Raw genomic sequence first — 19,565 nt, 5'->3', positions numbered from 1 at the left:
CTAATCCTAAGAGTCTAACCCTAACCCTAACCATAACCCTAAGAGTCTAACCCTAACCCTAACCCTAACCTTAAGAGTCTAACCCTAACCCTGAGTCTAACCCTAACCCTAAACCTAACCCTAAGAGTCTAACCCTAACCCTAAGAGTCTAACCCTAACCCTAACCTTTAGAGTCTAACCCTAACCCTAAGAGTCTAACCCTAAGAGTCTAACCCTAACTCTAACCCTAACAGTCTAACCCTAAACATAAGAGTTTAACCCTAAGAGTCTAACCCTAACCCTAACCCTAACCCTAACAGTCTAATCCTAACCCTAACCCTAAGAGTCTAACCCTAACCCTAACCCTAACCCTAACCCTGACCCTAACCCTAAGAGTCTAACCCTAACCCTAACCCTAACCCTAAGAGTCTAACCCTAACCCTACCCTAACCCTAAGAGTCTAACCCTAACCCTAAGAGTCTAACCCTAACCCTAACCCTAACCCTAAGAGTCTAACCCTAACCCTAAGAGTCTAACCCTAACCCTAATACTAAGAGTCTAACACTAACCCTACCCTAACCCTAAGAGTCTAACCCTAACCCTAAGAGTCTAACCCTAACCCTAACCCTAACCCTAAGAGTCTAACCCTAACCCTAAGAGTCTAACCCTAACCCTAACCCTAACCCTAACCCTAAGAGTCTAACCCTAACCCTAAGAGTCTAACCCTAAGAGTCTAACCCTAACCCTAACCCTAACAGTCTAACCTTAACCCTAACCCTAACCCCGGCTGAAGTACCCAAGTATATTTCGCTAGATGGCAGCAGCGCTCCACCAACAGAGCCGGCTGCAGTACCCAAATATATTTCGCTAGATGGCAGCAGCGCTCCACCAACAGCGCCGGCTGCAGTACCCAAATATATTTCGCTAGATGGCAGCAGCGCTCCACCAACCGGTCGGCTGCAGTACCCAATTACATTTCGCTAGATGGCAGCAGCGCTCCACCAAAAGGGCGGCTGCAGTACCCAATTACATTTCGCTAGATGGCAGCAGCGCTCCACCAACCGGGCGGCTGCAGTACCCAAATATATTTCGCTAGATGGCAGCAGCGCTCCACCAACCGGCCGGCTGAAGTACCCAAGTATATTTCGCTAGATGGCAGCAGCGCTCCACCAACAGAGCCGGCTGCAGTACCCAAATATATTTCGCTAGATGGCAGCAGCGCTCCACCAAAAGGGGCCGCCTGCAGTACCCAAATATATTTCGCTAGATGGCAGCAGCGCTCCACAAACCGGTCGGCTGCAGTACCCAATTATATTCCGCTAGATGGCAGCAGCGCTCCACCAACCGGGCGGCTGCAGTACCCAAGTATATTTCGCTAGATGGCAGCAGCGCTCCACCAACCGGGCCGCCTGCAGTACCCAAGTATATGTCGCTAGATGGCAGCAGCGGTCCACCAACAGCGCCGGCTGCAGTACCCAATTACATTTCGCTAGATGGCAGCAGCGCTCCACAAAAAGGGCCGGCTGCAGTACCCAAATATATTTCGCTAGATGGCAGCAGCGCTCCACCAACAGGGCCGGTTGCAGTACCCAAGTATATTTCGCTAGATGGCAGCAGCGCTCCACCAAAAGGGCGGCTGCAGTACCCAATTACATTTCGCTAGATGGCAGCAGAGCTCCACCAACAGCGCCGGCTGCAGTACCCAAGTATATTTCGCTAGATGGCAGCAGCGCTACACCAAAAGGGCGGCTGCAGTACCCAATTTTACATTTCGCTAGATGGCAGCAGCGCTCCACCAACAGGGCCGGCCGCAGTACCCAAATATATTTCGCTAGATGGCAGCAGCGCTCCACCAAAAGGGCGGCTGCAGTACCCAATTACATTTCGCTAGATGGCAGCAGAGCTCCACCAACAGGGGCGGCTGCAATACCCAAGTATATTTGGCTAGATGGCAGCAGCGCTCCACCAAAAGGGCGGCTGCAGTACCCAATTACATTTCGCTAGATGGCAGCAGAGCTCCACCAACAGGGGCGGCTGCAATACCCAAGTATATTTGGCTAGATGGCAGCAGCGCTCCACCAAAAGGGCGGCTGCAGTACCCAAGTATATTTCGCTAGATGGCAGCAGAGCTCCACCAACAGGGGCGGCTGCAATACCCAAGTATATTTGGCTAGATGGCAGCAGCGCTCCACCAAAAGGGCGGCTGCAGTACCCAAATGTATTTCGCTAGACGGCAGCAGCGCTCCACCAACAGGGCCGGCTGCAGTACCCAAATATATTTCGCTAGATGGCAGCAGCGCTCCACCAACAGCGCCGGCTGCAGTACCCAAGTATATTTCGCTAGATGGCAGCAGCGCTCCACCAACAGCGGCGGCTGCAGTACCCAAATATATAGTACTGAGTCTAACCCGCACCCTAAGAAACTGAGTCTAACCCTAACTCTAAGAGCCTGAGTCTAACCCTCACCCTAAGAGCCTGAGTCTAACCCTAACCCTAAGAGCCTGAGTCTAACCCTAACCCGAAGAGCCTGAGTCTAACCCTCACCCTAAGAGCCTGAGTCTAACCCTAACCCTAAGAGTCTAACCCTAACCCTAACCCTAACCCTAACAGTCTAACCCTAACCCTAAGAGTCTAACCCTAACCCTAACTCTAACCCTAACAGTCTAACTCTAAACATAAGAGTTTAACCCTAAGAGTCTAACCCTAACCCTAACCCTAACCCTAACCCTAACCCTAACAGTCTAACCCTAACCCTAACCCTAAGAGTCTAACCCTAACCCTAACCCTAACCCTAAGAGTCTAACCCTAACACTAAGAGTCTAACCTTAACCCTAACCCTAACCCTAAGAGTCTAACCCTAACCCTAACCCTAACCCTAACCCTGACCCTAACACTAAGAGTCTAACGCTAACTCTAACCCTAACCCTAACCCTAAGAGTCTAACCCTAACCCTACCCTAACCCTAAGAGTCTAAACCTAACCCTAAGAGTCTAACCCTAACCCTAACCCTAACCCTAAGAGTCTAACCCTAACCCTAAGAGTCTAACCCTAACCCTAACCCTAACCCTAAGAGTCTAACCCTAACCCTAAGAGTCTAACCCTAAGAGTCTAACCCTAACCCTAACCCTAACAGTCTAACCTTAACCCTAACCCTAACCCCGGCTGAAGTACCCAAGTATATTTCGCTAGATGGCAGCAGCGCTCCACCAACAGAGCCGGCTGCAGTACCCAAATATATTTCGCTAGATGGCAGCAGCGCTCCACCAAAAGGGCGGCTGCAGTACCCAAATATATTTCGCTAGATGGCAGCAGCGCTCCACCAACCGGTCGGCTGCAGTACCCAATTACATTTCGCTAGATGGCAGCAGCGCTCCACCAAACGGGCGGCTGCAGTACCCAATTATATTTCGCTAGATGGCAGCAGCGCTCCACCAACCGGCCGGCTGAAGTACCCAAGTATATTTCGCTAGATGGCAGCAGCGCTCCACCAAAAGGTCGTCTGCAGTACCCAAATATATTTCGCTAGATGGCAGCAGCGCTCCACCAAAAGGGGCCGCCTGCAGTACCCAAATATATTTCGCTAGATGGCAGCAGCGCTCCACCAACCGGTCGGCTGCAGTACCCAAGTATATTTCGCTAGATGGCAGCAGCGCTCCACCAAAAGGGGCCGCCTGCAGTACCCAAGTATATTTCGCTAGATGGCAGAAGCGCTCCACCAACAGGGCCGGCTGCAGTACCCAAGTATATGTCGCTAGATGGCAGCAGCGCTCCACCAACAGCGCCGGCTGCAGTACCCAATTACATTTCGCTAGATGGCAGCAGCGCTCCACCAAAAGGGCGGCTGCAGTACCCAATTACATTTCGCTAGATGGCAGCAGAGCTCCACCAACAGCGCCTGCTGCAGTACCCAAGTATATTTCGCTAGATGGCAGCAGCGCTACACCAAAAGGGCGGCTGCAGTACCCAATTTTACATTTCGCTAGATGGCAGCAGCGCTCCACCAACAGGGCCGGCTGCAGTACCCAAATATATTTCGCTAGATGGCAGCAGCGCTCCACCAAAAGGGCGGCTGCAGTACCCAATTACATTTCGCTAGATGGCAGCAGAGCTCCACCAACAGCGCCGGCTGCAGTACCCAAGTATATTTCGCTAGATGGCAGCAGCGCTACACCAAAAGGGCGGCTGCAGTACCCAATTTTACATTTCGCTAGATGGCAGCAGCGCTCCACCAACAGGGCCGGCTGCAGTACCCAAATATATTTCGCTAGATGGCAGCAGCGCTCCACCAAAAGGGCGGCTGCAGTACCCAATTACATTTCGCTAGATGGCAGCAGAGCTCCACCAACAGGGGCGGCTGCAATACCCAAGTATATTTGGCTAGATGGCAGCAGCGCTCCACCAAAAGGGCGGCTGCAGTACCCAATTACATTTCGCTAGATGGCAGCAGAGCTCCACCAACAGGGGCGGCTGCAATACCCAAGTATATTTGGCTAGATGGCAGCAGCGCTCCACCAAAAGGGCGGCTGCAGTACCCAAATGTATTTCGCTAGACGGCAGCAGCGCTCCACCAACAGGGCCGGCTGCAGTACCCAAATATATTTCGCTAGATGGCAGCAGCGCTCCACCAACAGCGCCGGCTGCAGTACCCAAGTATATTTCGCTAGATGGCAGCAGCGCTCCACCAACAGGGCCGGCTGCAGTACCCAAATATATAGTACTGAGTCTAACCCGCACCCTAAGAACCTGAGTCTAACCCTAACCCTAAGAGCCTGAGTCTAACCCTCACCCTAAGAGCCTGAGTCTAACCCTAACCCTAAGAGCCTGAGTCTAACCCTAACCCTAAGAGCCTGAGTCTAACCCTAACCCGAAGAGCCTGAGTCTAACCCTCACCCTAAGAGCCTGAGTCTAACCCTAACCCTAAGAGCCTGAGTCTAACCCTAACCCTAAGAGCCTGAGTCTAACCCTCACCCTAAGAGCCTGAGTCTAACCCTAACCCTAAGAGCCTGAGTCTAACCCTAACCCTAAGAGCCTGAGTCTAACCCTAACCCGAAGAGCCTGAGTCTAACCCTAACCCTAAGAGCCTGAGTCTAACCCTCACGCTAAGAGCCTGAGTCTAACCCTAACCCTAAGAGCCTGAGTCTAACCCTAACCCTAAGAGCCTGAGTCTAACCCTAACCCTAAGAGCCTGAGTCTAACCCTAACCCGAAGAGCCTGAGTCTAACCCTAACCCTAAGAGCCTGAGTCTAACCCTAACCCTAAGAGCCTGAGTCTAACCCTAACCCTAAGAGCCTGAGTCTAACCCTAACCCTACGAGTCTAACCCTAACCCTAACCCTAACCCTAATAGTCTAACCCTAACCCTAACCCTAACCCTAATCCTAAGAGTCTAACCCTAACCCTAACCATAACCCTAAGAGTCTAACCCTAACCCTAACCCTAACCTTAAGAGTCTAACCCTAACCCTGAGTCTAACCCTAACCCTAACCCTAACCCTAAGAGTCTAATCCTAACCCTAAGAGTCTAACCCTAACCCTAACCCTAACCCTAACAGTCTAACCCTAACCCTAAGAGTCTAACCCTAAGAGTCTAACCCTAACCCTAACTCTAACCCTAACAGTCTAACCCTAACCCTAACCCTAAGAGTCTAACCCTAACCCTAACCCTAACCGTACCCTGACCCTAACCCTAAGAGTCTAACCCTAACCCTAACCCTAACCCTAAGAGTCTAACCCTAACCCTACCGTAACCCTAAGAGTCTAACCCTAACCCTAAGAGTCTAACCCTAACCCTAACCCTAACCCTAAGAGTCTAACCCTAACCCTAAGAGTCTAACCCTAACCCTAACCCTAACCCTAACCCTAAGAGTCTAACCCTAACCCTAAGAGTCTAACCCTAAGAGTCTAACCCTAACCCTAACCCTAACAGTCTAACCTTAACCCTAACCCTAACCCCGGCTGAAGTACCCAAGTATATTTCGCTAGATGGCAGCAGCGCTCCACCAACAGAGCCGGCTGCAGTACCCAAATATATTTCGCTAGATGGCAGCAGCGCTCCACCAAAAGGGCGGCTGCAGTACCCAAATATATTTCGCTAGATGGCAGCAGCGCTCCACCAAAAGGGCGGCTGCAGTACCCAATTACATTTCGCTAGATGGCAGCAGCGCTCCACCAACCGGGCGGCTGCAGTACCCAATTATATTTCGCTAGATGGCAGCAGCGCTCCACCAACCGGCCGGCTGAAGTACCCAAGTATATTTCGCTAGATGGCAGCAGCGCTCCACCAACCGGCCGGCTGAAGTACCCAAGTATATTTCGCTAGATGGCAGCAGCGCTCCACCAACAGAGCCGGCTGCAGTACCCAAATATATTTCGCTAGATGGCAGCAGCGCTCCACCAAAAGGGGCCGCCTGCAGTACCCAAATATATTTCGCTAGATGGCAGCAGCGCTCCACAAACCGGTCGGCTGCAGTACCCAATTATATTCCGCTAGATGGCAGCAGCGCTCCACCAACCGGGCGGCTGCAGTACCCAAGTATATTTCGCTAGATGGCAGCAGCGCTCCACCAACCGGGCCGCCTGCAGTACCCAAATATATGTCGCTAGATGGCAGCAGCGGTCCACCAACAGCGCCGGCTGCAGTACCCAATTACATTTCGCTAGATGGCAGCAGCGCTCCACCAAAAGGGCGGCTGCAGTACCCAATTACATTTCGCTAGATGGCAGCAGCGCTCCACAAAAAGGGCCGGCTGCAGTACCCAAATATATTTCGCTAGATGGCAGCAGCGCTCCACCAACAGGGCCGGTTGCAGTACCCAAGTATATTTCGCTAGATGGCAGCAGCGCTCCACCAAAAGGGCGGCTGCAGTACCCAATTACATTTCGCTAGATGGCAGCAGCGCTCCACCAGAAGGACGGCTGCAGTACCCAACTACATTTCGCTAGATGGCAGCAGCGCTCCACCAACAGGGCCGGCTGCAGTACCCAATTATATTTCGCTAGATGGCAGCAGCGCTCCACCAACAGGGCCGGCCGCAGTACCCAAATATATTTCGCTAGATGGCAGCAGCGCTCCACCAACAGGGCGGCTGCAGTACCCAAGTATATGTCGCTAGATGGCAGCAGCGCTCCACCAACAGGGCGGCTGCAGTACCCAAGTATATTTCGCTAGATGGCAGCAGCGCTCCACCAAAAGGGCGGCTGCAGTACCCAATTACATTTCGCTAGATGGCAGCAGCGCTCCACCAACAGCGCCGGCTGCAGTACCCCAGTATATTTCGCTAGATGGCAGCAGCGCTACACCAAAAGGGCGGCTGCAGTACCCAAGTACATTTCGCTAGATGGCAGCAGCGCTCCACCAACAGGGCCGGCTGCAGTACCCAAATATATTTCGCTAGATGGCAGCAGCGCTCCACCAACAGAGCGGCTGCAGTACCCAATTACATTTCGCTAGATGGCAGCAGCGCTCCACCAACAGCGCCGGCTGCAGTACCCAAGTATATTTCGCTAGATGGCAGCAGCGCTCCACCAAAAGGGCGGCTGCAGTACCCAATTACATTTCGCTAGATGGCAGCAGCGCTCCACCAAAAGGGCGGCTGCAGTACCCAAGTATATTTTGCTAGATGGCAGCAGCGCTCCACCAAAAGGGCGGCTGCAGTACCCAAATATATAGTACTGAGTCTAACCCTAACCCTAAGAGCCTGAGTCTAACCCTAACTCTAAGAGCCTGAGTCTAACCCTAACCCTAAGAGCCTGAGTCTAACCCTCACCCTAAGAGCCTGAGTCTAACCCTAACCCGAAGAGCCTGAGTCTAACCCTAACCCTAAGAGCCTGAGTCTAACCCTCACCCTAAGAGCCTGAGTCTAACCCTAACCCTAAGAGCCTGAGTCTAACCCTAACCCTAAGAGCCTGAGTCTAACCCTAACCCTAAGAGCCTGAGTCTAACCCTAACCCTAAGAGCCTGAGTCTAACCCTCACCCTAAGAGCCTGAGTCTAACCCTCACCCTAAGAGCCTGAGTCTAACCCTAACCCTAAGAGCCTGAGTCTAACCCTAACCCTAAGAGCCTGAGTCTAACCCTAACCCGAAGAGCCTGAGTCTAACCCTAACCCTAAGAGCCTGAGTCTAACCCTCACCCGAAGAGCCTGAGTCTAACCCTAACCCGAAGAGCCTGAGTCTAACCCTAACCCGAAGAGCCTGAGTCTAACCCTAACCCGAAGAGCCTGAGTCTAACCCTAACCCTAAGAGCCTGAGTCTAACCCTCACCCTAAGAGCCTGAGTCTAACCCTAACCCGAAGAGCCTGAGTCTAACCCTAAGCCTAAGAGCCTGAGTCTAACCCTAACCCGAAGAGCCTGAGTCTAACCCTCACCCTAAGAGCCTGAGTCTAACCCTCACCCTAAGAGCCTGAGTCTAACCCTAACCCTAAGAGCCTGAGTCTAACCCTAACCCGAAGAGCCTGAGTCTAACCCTAACCCTAAGAGCCTGAGTCTAACCCTAACCCGAAGAGCCTGAGTCTAACCCTAACCCGAAGAGCCTGAGTCTAACCCTCACCCTAAGAGCCTGAGTCTAACCCTCACCCTAAGAGCCTGAGTCTAACCCTCACCCTAAGAGCCTGAGTCTAACCCTAACCCTAAGAGCCTGAGTCTAACCCTAACCCTAAGAGCCTGAGTCTAACCCTAACCCTAAGAGCCTGAGTCTAACCCTAACCCTAATAGCCTGAGTCTAACCCTAACCCGAAGAGACTGAGTCTAACCCTCACCCTAAGAGCCTGAGTCTAACCCTAACCCTAAGAGCCTGAGTCTAACCCTCACCCTAAGAGCCTGAGTCTAACCCTCACCCTAAGAGCCTGAGTCTAACCCTAACCCTAAGAGCCTGAGTCTAACCCTAACCCAAAGAGCCTGAGTCTAACCCTAACCCGAAGAGCCTGAGTCTAACCCTCACCCTAAGAGCCTGAGTCTAACCCTCACCCTAAGAGCCTGAGTCTAACCCTCACCCTAAGAGCCTGAGTCTAACCCTCACCCTAAGAGCCTGAGTCTAACCCTCACCCTAAGAGCCAGAGTCTAACCCTAACCCTAAGAGCCTGAGTCTAACCCTAAGAGCCTGAGTCTAACCCTAACCCTAAGAGCCTGAGTCTAACCCTAACCCTAAGAGCCTGAGTCTAACCCTCACCCTAAGAGCCTGAGTCTAACCCTCACCCTAAGAGCCTGAGTCTAACCCTCACCCTAAGAGCCTGAGTCTAACCCTAACCCTAAGAGCCTGAGTCTAACCCTCACCCTAAGAGCCTGAGTCTAACCCTCACCCTAAGAGCCTGAGTCTAACCCTCACCCTAAGAGCCTGAGTCTAACCCTAACGCTAAGAGCCTGAGTCTAACCCTAACCCTAAGAGCCTGAGTCTAACCCTAACCCTAAGAGCCTGAGTCTAACCCTCACTCTAAGAGCCTGAGTCTAACCCTAACCCTAAGAGCTTAAATCTAACCCTCACCCTAAGAGCCTGAGTCTAACCCTAACCCTAAGAGCCTGAGTCTAACCCTAACCCTAAGAGCCTGAGTCTAACCCTCACCCTAAGAGCCTGAGTCTAACCCTAACCCTAAGAGCCTGAGTCTAACCCTAACCCGAAGAGCCTGAGTCTAACCCTAAGAGCCTGAGTCTAACCCTAACCCGAAGAGCCTGAGTCTAACCCTAACCCTAAGAGCCTGAGTCTAACCCTAACCCTAAGAGCTTGAGTCTAACCCTCACCCTAAGAGCCTGAGTCTAACCCTCACCCTAAGAGCCTGAGTCTAACCCTAACCCTAAGAGCCTGAGTCTAACCCTAACCCTAAGAGCCTGAGTCTAACTCTAACCCTAAGAGCCTGAGTCTAACCCTCACCCTAAGAGCCTGAGTCTAACCCTCACCCTAAGAGCCTGAGTCTAACCCTAACCCTAAGAGCCTGAGTCTAACCCTAACCCTAAGAGCCTGAGTGTAACCCTAACCCTAAGAGCCTGAGTCTAACCCTCACCCCAAGAGCTTGAGTCTAACCCTCACCCTAAGAGCCTGAGTCTAACCCTAACCCTAAGAGCCTGAGTCTAACCCTCACCCTAAGAGCCTGAGTCTAACCCTCACCCTAAGAGCCTGAGTCTAACCCTAACCCTAAGAGCCTGAGTCTAACCCTAACCCTAAGAGCCTGAGTCTAACCCTAACCCGAAGAGCCTGAGTCTAACCCTCACCCTAAGAGCCTGAGTCTAACCCTCACCCTAAGAGCCTGAGTCTAACCCTAACCCTAAGAGCCTGAGTCTAACCCTCACCCTAAGAGCCTGAGTCTAACCCTAACCCTAAGAGCCTGAGTCTAACCCTCACCCTAAGAGCCTGAGTCTAACCCTAACCCTAAGAGCCTGAGTCTAACACTCACCCTAAGAGCCTGAGTCTAACCCTAACCCTAAGAGCCTGAGTCTAACCCTAACCCTAAGAGCCTGAGTCTAACCCTCACCCTAAGAGCCTGAGTCTAACCCTAACCCTAAGAGCCTGAGTCTAACCCTAAGCCTAAGAGCCTGAGTCTAACCCTAACCCTAAGAGCCTGAGTCTAACCCTAACACTAAGAGCCTGAGTCTAACCCTCACCCTAAGAGCCTGAGTCTAACCCTCACCCTAAGAGCCTGAGTCTAACCCTAACCCTAAGAGCCTGAGTCTAACCCTAACCCTAAGAGCCTGAGTCTAACCCTAACACTAAGAGCCTGAGTCTAACCCTAACCCTAAGAGCCTGAGTTTAACCCTAACCCTAAGAGCTTAAATCTAACCCTCACCCTAAGAGCCTGAGTCTAACCCTAACCCTAAGAGCCTGAGTCTAACCCTAACCCGAAGAGCCTGAGTCTAACCCTCACCCTAAGAGCCTGAGTCTAACCCTAACCCTAAGAGCCTGAGTCTAACCCTAACCCTAAGAGCCTGAGTCTAACCCTAACCCTAAGAGCCTGAGTCTAACCCTCACCCTAAGAGCCTGAGTCTAACCCTAACCCGAAGAGCCTGAGTCTAACCCTAACCCGAAGAGCCTGAGTCTAACCCTAACCCGAAGAGCCTGAGTCTAACCCTAACCCTATGAGCCTGAGTCTAACCCTAACCCTAAGAGCCTGAGTCTAACCCTCACCCTAAGAGCCTGAGTCTAACCCTAACCCTAAGAGCCTGAGTCTAACCCTCACCCTAAGAGCCTGAGTCTAACCCTAACCCTAAGAGCCTGAGTCTAACCCTAACCCTAAGAGCCTGAGTCTAACCCTCACCCTAAGAGCCTGAGTCTAACCCTAACCCTAAGAGCCTGAGTCTAACCCTAACCCTAAGAGCCTGAGTCTAACCCTAACCCTAAGAGCCTGAGTCTAACCCTAACCCTAAGAGCCTGAGTCTAACCCTCACCCTAAGAGCCTGAGTCTAACCCTCACCCTAAGAGCCTGAGTCTAACCCTAACCCTAAGAGCCTGAGTCTAACCCTAACCCTAAGAGCCTGAGTCTAACCCTAACCCGAAGAGCCTGAGTCTAACCCTAACCCTAAGAGCCTGAGTCTAACCCTCACCCGAAGAGCCTGAGTCTAACCCTAACCCGAAGAGCCTGAGTCTAACCCTAACCCGAAGAGCCTGAGTCTAACCCTAACCCGAAGAGCCTGAGTCTAACCCTAACCCTAAGAGCCTGAGTCTAACCCTCACCCTAAGAGCCTGAGTCTAACCCTAACCCGAAGAGCCTGAGTCTAACCCTAAGCCTAAGAGCCTGAGTCTAACCCTAACCCTAAGAGCCTGAGTCTAACCCTCACCCTAAGAGCCTGAGTCTAACCCTCACCCTAAGAGCCTGAGTCTAACCCTAACCCTAAGAGCCTGAGTCTAACCCTAACCCGAAGAGCCTGAGTCTAACCCTAACCCTAAGAGCCTGAGTCTAACCCTAACCCGAAGAGCCTGAGTCTAACCCTAACCCGAAGAGCCTGAGTCTAACCCTCACCCTAAGAGCCTGAGTCTAACCCTCACCCTAAGAGCCTGAGTCTAACCCTCACCCTAAGAGCCTGAGTCTAACCCTAACCCTAAGAGCCTGAGTCTAACCCTAACCCTAAGAGCCTGAGTCTAACCCTAACCCTAAGAGCCTGAGTCTAACCCTAACCCTAATAGCCTGAGTCTAACCCTAACCCGAAGAGACTGAGTCTAACCCTCACCCTAAGAGCCTGAGTCTAACCCTAACCCTAAGAGCCTGAGTCTAACCCTCACCCTAAGAGCCTGAGTCTAACCCTCACCCTAAGAGCCTGAGTCTAACCCTAACCCTAAGAGCCTGAGTCTAACCCTAACCCAAAGAGCCTGAGTCTAACCCTAACCCGAAGAGCCTGAGTCTAACCCTCACCCTAAGAGCCTGAGTCTAACCCTCACCCTAAGAGCCTGAGTCTAACCCTCACCCTAAGAGCCTGAGTCTAACCCTCACCCTAAGAGCCTGAGTCTAACCCTCACCCTAAGAGCCTGAGTCTAACCCTAACCCTAAGAGCCTGAGTCTAACCCTAAGAGCCTGAGTCTAACCCTAACCCTAAGAGCCTGAGTCTAACCCTAACCCTAAGAGCCTGAGTCTAACCCTCACCCTAAGAGCCTGAGTCTAACCCTCACCCTAAGAGCCTGAGTCTAACCCTCACCCTAAGAGCCTGAGTCTAACCCTAACCCTAAGAGCCTGAGTCTAACCCTCACCCTAAGAGCCTGAGTCTAACCCTCACCCTAAGAGCCTGAGTCTAACCCTCACCCTAAGAGCCTGAGTCTAACCCTCACCCTAAGAGCCTGAGTCTAACCCTAACGCTAAGAGCCTGAGTCTAACCCTAACCCTAAGAGCCTGAGTCTAACCCTAACCCTAAGAGCCTGAGTCTAACCCTCACTCTAAGAGCCTGAGTCTAACCCTAACCCTAAGAGCTTAAATCTAACCCTCACCCTAAGAGCCTGAGTCTAACCCTAACCCTAAGAGCCTGAGTCTAACCCTAACCCTAAGAGCCTGAGTCTAACCCTCACCCTAAGAGCCTGAGTCTAACCCTAACCCTAAGAGCCTGAGTCTAACCCTAACCCGAAGAGCCTGAGTCTAACCCTAAGAGCCTGAGTCTAACCCTAACCCGAAGAGCCTGAGTCTAACCCTAACCCTAAGAGCCTGAGTCTAACCCTAACCCTAAGAGCTTGAGTCTAACCCTCACCCTAAGAGCCTGAGTCTAACCCTCACCCTAAGAGCCTGAGTCTAACCCTAACCCTAAGAGCCTGAGTCTAACCCTAACCCTAAGAGCCTGAGTCTAACTCTAACCCTAAGAGCCTGAGGCTAACCCTCACCCTAAGAGCCTGAGTCTAACCCTCACCCTAAGAGCCTGAGTCTAACCCTAACCCTAAGAGCCTGAGTCTAACCCTAACCCTAAGAGCCTGAGTGTAACCCTAACCCTAAGAGCCTGAGTCTAACCCTCACCCCAAGAGCTTGAGTCTAACCCTCACCCTAAGAGCCTGAGTCTAACCCTAACCCTAAGAGCCTGAGTCTAACCCTCACCCTAAGAGCCTGAGTCTAACCCTCACCCTAAGAGCCTGAGTCTAACCCTAACCCTAAGAGCCTGAGTCTAACCCTAACCCTAAGAGCCTGAGTCTAACCCTAACCCGAAGAGCCTGAGTCTAACCCTCACCCTAAGAGCCTGAGTCTAACCCTCACCCTAAGAGCCTGAGTCTAACCCTAACCCTAAGAGCCTGAGTCTAACCCTCACCCTAAGAGCCTGAGTCTAACCCTAACCCTAAGAGCCTGAGTCTAACCCTCACCCTAAGAGCCTGAGTCTAACCCTAACCCTAAGAGCCTGAGTCTAACACTCACCCTAAGAGCCTGAGTCTAACCCTAACCCTAAGAGCCTGAGTCTAACCCTAACCCTAAGAGCCTGAGTCTAACCCTCACCCTAAGAGCCTGAGTCTAACCCTAACCCTAAGAGCCTGAGTCTAACCCTAAGCCTAAGAGCCTGAGTCTAACCCTAACCCTAAGAGCCTGAGTCTAACCCTAACACTAAGAGCCTGAGTCTAACCCTCACCCTAAGAGCCTGAGTCTAACCCTCACCCTAAGAGCCTGAGTCTAACCCTCACCCTAAGAGCCTGAGTCTAACCCTAACCCTAAGAGCCTGAGTCTAACCCTCACCCTAAGAGCCTGAGTCTAACCCTCACCCTAAGAGCCTGAGTCTAACCCTCACCCTAAGAGCCTGAGTCTAACCCTAACGCTAAGAGCCTGAGTCTAACCCTAACCCTAAGAGCCTGAGTCTAACCCTAACCCTAAGAGCCTGAGTCTAACCCTCACTCTAAGAGCCTGAGTCTAACCCTAACCCTAAGAGCTTAAATCTAACCCTCACCCTAAGAGCCTGAGTCTAACCCTAACCCTAAGAGCCTGAGTCTAACCCTAACCCTAAGAGCCTGAGTCTAACCCTCACCCTAAGAGCCTGAGTCTAACCCTAACCCTAAGAGCCTGAGTCTAACCCTAACCCGAAGAGCCTGAGTCTAACCCTAAGAGCCTGAGTCTAACCCTAACCCGAAGAGCCTGAGTCTAACCCTAACCCTAAGAGCCTGAGTCTAACCCTAACCCTAAGAGCTTGAGTCTAACCCTCACCCTAAGAGCCTGAGTCTAACCCTCACCCTAAGAGCCTGAGTCTAACCCTAACCCTAAGAGCCTGAGTCTAACCCTAACCCTAAGAGCCTGAGTCTAACTCTAACCCTAAGAGCCTGAGTCTAACCCTCACCCTAAGAGCCTGAGTCTAACCCTCACCCTAAGAGCCTGAGTCTAACCCTAACCCTAAGAGCCTGAGTCTAACCCTAACCCTAAGAGCCTGAGTGTAACCCTAACCCTAAGAGCCTGAGTCTAACCCTCACCCCAAGAGCTTGAGTCTAACCCTCACCCTAAGAGCCTGAGTCTAACCCTAACCCTAAGAGCCTGAGTCTAACCCTCACCCTAAGAGCCTGAGTCTAACCCTCACCCTAAGAGCCTGAGTCTAACCCTAACCCTAAGAGCCTGAGTCTAACCCTAACCCTAAGAGCCTGAGTCTAACCCTAACCCGAAGAGCCTGAGTCTAACCCTCACCCTAAGAGCCTGAGTCTAACCCTCACCCTAAGAGCCTGAGTCTAACCCTAACCCTAAGAGCCTGAGTCTAACCCTCACCCTAAGAGCCTGAGTCTAACCCTAACCCTAAGAGCCTGAGTCTAACCCTCACCCTAAGAGCCTGAGTCTAACCCTAACCCTAAGAGCCTGAGTCTAACACTCACCCTAAGAGCCTGAGTCTAACCCTAACCCTAAGAGCCTGAGTCTAACCCTAACCCTAAGAGCCTGAGTCTAACCCTCACCCTAAGAGCCTGAGTCTAACCCTAACCCTAAGAGCCTGAGTCTAACCCTAAGCCTAAGAGCCTGAGTCTAACCCTAACCCTAAGAGCCTGAGTCTAACCCTAACACTAAGAGCCTGAGTCTAACCCTCACCCTAAGAGCCTGAGTCTAACCCTCACCCTAAGAGCCTGAGTCTAACCCTAACCCTAAGAGCCTGAGTCTAACCCTAACCCTAAGAGCCTGAGTCTAACCCTAACACTAAGAGCCTGAGTCTAACCCTAACCCTAAGAGCCTGAGTTTAACCCTAACCCTAAGAGCTTAAATCTAACCCTCACCCTAAGAGCCTGAGTCTAACCCTAACCCTAAGAGCCTGAGTCTAACCCTAACCCGAAGAGCCTGAGTCTAACCCTCACCCTAAGAGCCTGAGTCTAACCCTAACCCTAAGAGCCTGAGTCTAACCCTAACCCTAAGAGCCTGAGTCTAACCCTAACCCTAAGAGCCTGAGTCTAACCCTCACCCTAAGAGCCTGAGTCTAACCCTAACCCGAAGAGCCTGAGTCTAACCCTAACCCGAAGAGCCTGAGTCTAACCCTAACCCGAAGAGCCTGAGTCTAACCCTAACCCTATGAGCCTGAGTCTAACCCTAACCCTAAGAGCCTGAGTCTAACCCTCACCCTAAGAGCCTGAGTCTAACCCTAACCCTAAGAGCCTGAGTCTAACCCTCACCCTAAGAGCCTGAGTCTAACCCTAACCCTAAGAGCCTGAGTCTAACCCTAACCCTAAGAGCCTGAGTCTAACCCTCACCCTAAGAGCCTGAGTCTAACCCTAACCCTAAGAGCCTGAGTCTAACCCTAACCCTAAGAGCCTGAGTCTAACCCTAACCCTAAGAGCCTGAGTCTAACCCTAACCCTAAGAGCCTGAGTCTAACCCTCACCCTAAGAGCCTGAGTCTAACCCTCACCCTAAGAGCCTGAGTCTAACCCTAACCCTAAGAGCCTGAGTCTAACCCTAACCCTAAGAGCCTGAGTCTAACCCTAACCCGAAGAGCCTGAGTCTAACCCTAACCCTAAGAGCCTGAGTCTAACCCTCACCCGAAGAGCCTGAGTCTAACCCTAACCCGAAGAGCCTGAGTCTAACCCTAACCCGAAGAGCCTGAGTCTAACCCTAACCCGAAGAGCCTGAGTCTAACCCTAACCCTAAGAGCCTGAGTCTAACCCTCACCCTAAGAGCCTGAGTCTAACCCTAACCCGAAGAGCCTGAGTCTAACCCTAAGCCTAAGAGCCTGAGTCTAACCCTAACCCTAAGAGCCTGAGTCTAACCCTCACCCTAAGAGCCTGAGTCTAACCCTAACCCTAAGAGCCTGAGTCTAACCCTAACCCGAAGAGCCTGAGTCTAACCCTAACCCTAAGAGCCTGAGTCTAACCCTAACCCGAAGAGCCTGAGTCTAACCCTAACCCGAAGAGCCTGAGTCTAACCCTCACCCTAAGAGCCTGAGTCTAACCCTCACCCTAAGAGCCTGAGTCTAACCCTCACCCTAAGAGCCTGAGTCTAACCCTAACCCTAAGAGCCTGAGTCTAACCCTAACCCTAAGAGCCTGAGTCTAACCCTAACCCTAAGAGCCTGAGTCTAACCCTAACCCTAATAGCCTGAGTCTAACCCTAACCCGAAGAGACTGAGTCTAACCCTCACCCTAAGAGCCTGAGTCTAACCCTAACCCTAAGAGCCTGAGTCTAACCCTCACCCTAAGAGCCTGAGTCTAACCCTCACCCTAAGAGCCTGAGTCTAACCCTAACCCTAAGAGCCTGAGTCTAACCCTAACCCAAAGAGCCTGAGTCTAACCCTAACCCGAAGAGCCTGAGTCTAACCCTCACCCTAAGAGCCTGAGTCTAACCCTCACCCTAAGAGCCTGAGTCTAACCCTCACCCTAAGAGCCTGAGTCTAACCCTCACCCTAAGAGCCTGAGTCTAACCCTCACCCTAAGAGCCTGAGTCTAACCCTAACCCTAAGAGCCTGAGTCTAACCCTAAGAGCCTGAGTCTAACCCTCACCCTAAGAGCCTGAGTCTAACCCTAACCCTAAGAGCCTGAGTCTAACCCTAACCCTAAGAGCCTGAGTCTAACCCTAACCCTAAGAGCCTGAGTCTAACCCTAACACTAAGAGCCTGAGTCTAACCCTAACCCTAAGAGCCTGAGTTTAACCCTAACCCTAAGAGCCTGAGTCTAACCCTAACCCTAAGAGCCTGAGTCTAACCCTAACCCGAGGAGCCTGAGTCTAACCCTAACCCGAAGAGCCTGAGTCTAACCCTAACCCTAAGAGCCTGAGTCTAACCCTCACCCTAAGAGCCTGAGTCTAACCCTAACCCTAAGAGCCTGAGTCTAACCCTCACCCTAAGAGCCTGAGTCTAACCCTCACCCTAAGAGCCTGAGTCTAACCCTAACCCTAAGAGCCTGAGTCTAACCCTAACCCTAAGAGCCTGAGTCTAACCCTAACCCGAAGAGCCTGAGTCTAACCCTCACCCTAAGAGCCTGAGTCTAACCCTCACCCGAAGAGCCTGAGTCTAACCCTAACCCGAAGAGCCTGAGTCTAACCCTAACCCGAAGAGCCTGAGTCTAACCCTCACCCTAAGAGCCTGAGTCTAACCCTAACCCGAAGAGCCTGAGTCTAACCCTAAGCCTAAGAGCCTGAGTCTAACCCTCACCCTAAGAGCCTGAGTCTAACCCTAACCCTAAGAGCCTGAGTCTAACCCTAACCCTAAGAGCCTGAGTCTAACCCTCACCCTAAGAGCCTGAGTCTAACCCTAACCCTAAGAGCCTGAGTCTAACCCTCACCCTAAGAGCCTGAGTCTAACCCTAACCCTAAGAGCCTGAGTCTAACCCTAACCCGAAGAGCCTGAGTCTAACCCTAACCCTAAGAGCCTTAGTCTAACCCTAACCCTAAAAGCCTGAGTCTAACCCTAACCCTAAGAGCCTGAGTCTAACCCTAACCCGAAGAGCCTGAGTCTAACCCTCACCCTAAGAGCCTGAGTCTAACCCTAACCCTAAGAGCCTGAGTCTAACCCTAACCCTAAGAGCCTGAGTCTAACCCCAACCCTAAGAGCCTGAGTCTAACCCTCACCCTAAGAGCCTGCGTCTAACCCTAACCCTAAGAGCCTGAGTCTAACCCTAACCCTACGAGTCTAACCCTAACCCTAACCCTACACCCTAACCCTAACAGTCTAACCCTAACCCTAACCCTAACCCTAACCCTAACCCTAACCCTAACCCTAAGAGCCTAACCCTAACCCTAACCCTAAGTGTCTAACCCTAACCCTAACCCTAACCCTAAGAGTCTAACCCTAACCCTGTCTAACCCTAACCCTAAGAGTCTAACCCTAACCCTAATAGTCTAACCCTAACCCTAACTCTAACCCTAACAGTCTAACCCTAACCCTTAGAGTCTAACCCTAAGAGTCTAACCCTAACCCTAACTCTAACCCTAACAGTCTAACCCTAAACATAAGAGTTTAACCCTAAGGGTCTAACCCTAACCCTAACCCTAACCCTAACAGTCTAACCCTAACCCTAACCCTAACCCTAACCCTAAGAGTCTAACCCTAACCCTGAGTCTAACCCTAACCCTAACCCTAACCTTTAGAGTCTAACCCTAACCCTAAGAGTCTAACCCTAACCCTAACCCTAACAGTCTAACCCTAACCCTAAGAGTCTAACCCTAAGAGTCTAACCCTAACCCTAACTCTAACCCTAACAGTCTAACCCTAAACATAAGAGTTTAACCCTAAGAGTCTAACCCTAACCCTAACCCTAACCCTAACCCTAACCCTAACAGTCTAACCCTAACCCTAACCCTAAGAGTCTAACCCTAACCCTAACCCTAAGAGTCTAACCCTAACACTAAGAGTCTAACCTTAACCCTAACCCTAACCCTAAGAGTCTAACCCTAACCCTAACCCTGACCCTAACCCTAAGAGTCTAACCCTAACCCTAACCCTAACCCTAAGAGTCTAACCCTAACCCTACCCTAACCCTAAGAGTCTAACCCTAACCCTAAGAGTCTAACCCTAACCCTAACCCTAAGAGTCTAACCCTAACCCTGAGTCTAACCCTAACCCTAACCCTAACCCTAACCCTAAGAGTCTAACCCTAACCCTAAGAGTCTAACCCTAACCCTAACCCTAACCCTAACAGTCTAACCCTAACCCTAAGAGTCTAACCCTAACCCTAACTCTAACCCTAACAGTCTAACTCTAAACATAAGAGTTTAACCCTAAGAGTCTAACCCTAACCCTAACCCTAACAGTCTAACCCTAACCCTA

This window comes from Falco punctatus, assembly GCF_963210335.1.
Source record: "Falco punctatus genome assembly, contig: scaffold_77, whole genome shotgun sequence".
Taxonomy (NCBI): Eukaryota; Metazoa; Chordata; class Aves; order Falconiformes; family Falconidae; genus Falco; species Falco punctatus.
This window is presented reverse-complemented; position numbering follows the sequence as displayed.